Raw genomic sequence first — 2,548 nt, forward strand, 5'->3', positions numbered from 1 at the left:
GCATAGAGAAATTAAGCTTATATAGAAAAGAGTATGAATAGAAACAGAAGTTCAGAACTTTTACAGAGTTTCTCCCATTTGAAATGTAACTTTAATTTCCTTATAGACGACGGAAATTCCATCAAATGCCTATGTAGCCCGAGTTTATGTGAGACTCTGTTTAGCTGAAAATTGTTCAAAGTTGTGTTTTTGGGCCATTTCTTTGCATGGCAAACATTTGTAAATGTGTAGCTACAAAAATGTTTTTCTACTTCCACCTATTGTCAGTATAGCTTGGAATATTTGGCTTGCACATAGTTGGTCCTTGTGTAATATGAGAGGAGTCAAACAATAATATTTCAGCAAGGAAAACTGGATTTGAATGAACATTTTTGAATAATTTGTATTTGTGGCTAACTTAATATACAGCATATTTCATGTATAAGTCTGGTGTTCGTGCGTACCACAATTTGAAAATCAATTGTCTTTAAAAATGCTTTCACGTAAACACGAAAAAATGGTCGTCTATGGAAACAGGAGTCGAATGCATACTTAGCAGGAGCAGTTTACATTGCCCTCTAGTGGCCTGGCATGCATAGTTCAGTAGTTCTGCACGAGTTTTAACTACCTTGTCAAGTCATAAACGTACCTTAGATGTGTTAGAACTAGGGGTGTCCCCATCCGATCTCCCCCCCAAAAAATCTCGGATGATATCGACTTGCATCTAAAATCTCCGATACAAGCAGTCCTGCAGTGTGTTTACATTAGCAAAGCTGGACAGCCAATAAGCAATGTCCTCCAATAAGCACACGCGTTTTCATCTTTTCTTCTATTTCAGTGAAGTCATTTACAAAAGGTAAACATGGTAGGCTATAGACTACCAGCAGCTACACAACAACTAAGCACACAGTAGCATACATAGTAATATGTGTACTGAATTGAACAATATTGCAGTCTAAAACACTACTTTTGTCAATTAAAATTATCTAGCAATTATAGTTGCATGCTACTTACCGATACAAAGTCTCCAAGTCAGAAAGGTATTAGAAAGTATTGAGTGTCCACATCAGTAAACTCATTCTGTCATGAGTGTAACTTAAAGATTATTGTGAACACTATGTACGAAAAAAACATAAAATAGCATAAATCTGTCATAAAATTAGTGTTTTTCATACCTGAATATTGACACTACAAAATAATAAAAGTGTACTATGATTCCTGATGATATTGTACTGGATTAATATCAATACACAACACTGCAAAAAGAAAATGTTCAAAAACAAGAGAAAAAAAACCTAAAATTAGGGGTATTTTATTTGAACTAAGCAAAATGATCTGCCAATAGAACAAGAAAACTTGCCTTGTCAAGACTTTCCAAAATAAGTAAAATTAGCTAACCTCAATGAACCCAAAAATAACTTAAAATAAGTATTCTCTCTAATAACAAGTGCACTTTTCTTGGTAGAAAAAAAGACGTTTTTGCTCAATATGTTGAAAAATATTCTTAAATTAAGTAAATGCTTGTGCCATTATCTTGACATAATGATATGCGCTCGGCATCATGATTATTTTTTTTGCATGCTTGAAGTAAGAAATTATTACTTTAAAACTACTTTTTTAAAGTAATCAAAGTAATCATTTTTTAAAGTAAAAACTACTTTTTTAAAGTAATCATTTCTTACTTCAAGCATGCAAAAAAAAAAATTCATGATGTAAGTAAGAAATTATTACTTTAAAACTACTTTTTTAAATTAATCATTTCTTACTTCAAGCATGCAAAAAAAAAAAAATCATGATGCCGAGCGCATATCATTATGTCAAGATAATGGCACTAGCATTTACTCCGTATTTTCCGCACTATAAGGCGCACCGGATTATTAGCCGCACCTTCAATGAATTACATATTTCATAACTTTGTCCACCAATAAGCCGCCCCGGATTATAAGCCGCGCCTACGCTGCGCTAAAGGGAATGTCAAAAAAACAGTCAGATAGTTCAGTCAAACTTTAATAATATATTGAAAACCAGCGTTCTAACAACTCTGTTCACTCCCAAAATGTACGCAAATGTGCAATCACAAACATAGTAAAATTCAAAATGGTGTAGAGCAATAGCAACATAATGTTGCTCGAACGTTAATGTCACAACACACAAAATAAACATAGCGCTCACCTTCTGAAGTTATTCTTCATTCGTAAATCCTTCGAATTCTTCGTCTTCGGTGTCCGAAGTGAAAAGTTGGGCAAATGTGAGATCCAAAATGGCCGGTTCCGTCTCGTCGAAGTCATCGGAGTCAGTGTCACTGTTATCCAGCAGTTCTGTGAATCCTGCCTTCCGGAAAGCTCGGACCACAGTTGTGACCGAAACTATCTGCCCAGGCATTTACGATCCACTGGCAGATGTTGGCGTATGTCGTCCGGCGCTGTCTGCCCGTCTTAGTGAAGGTGTGTTCGCCTTCGGAGCTGTGTGAAAAAAGCCACCCGGCCTCTTCGCGTAAACTTCCCTTAACCACTCGCTCATCTTTTCTTCATCCATCCATCCCTTCGAGTTAGCTTTTATGATGACGCCG

At 35.9% G+C, this 2,548-nt stretch overlaps 1 protein-coding gene across 3 annotated transcripts in view; it reads left to right on the forward strand.

Annotated features, from left to right (window-relative positions):
* The window catches only part of znf462 (zinc finger protein 462), a 90,800-nt gene extending 89,322 nt beyond the window's left edge, over positions 1-1,478 (forward strand). For all 3 annotated transcript variants that reach the window (XM_061927260.2, XM_061927262.2, XM_061927261.1), the window contains one exon: positions 1-1,478. This exon is cut by the window's left edge and continues 1,701 nt beyond it. The gene's annotated coding sequence lies outside the window, so the exon portion shown is untranslated.
* Positions 1,479-2,548: the final 1,070 nt, after the last annotated feature.

Source organism: Nerophis lumbriciformis, linkage group LG32 (assembly GCF_033978685.3).
Source record: "Nerophis lumbriciformis linkage group LG32, RoL_Nlum_v2.1, whole genome shotgun sequence".
Lineage (NCBI taxonomy): Eukaryota > Metazoa > Chordata > Actinopteri > Syngnathiformes > Syngnathidae > Nerophis > Nerophis lumbriciformis.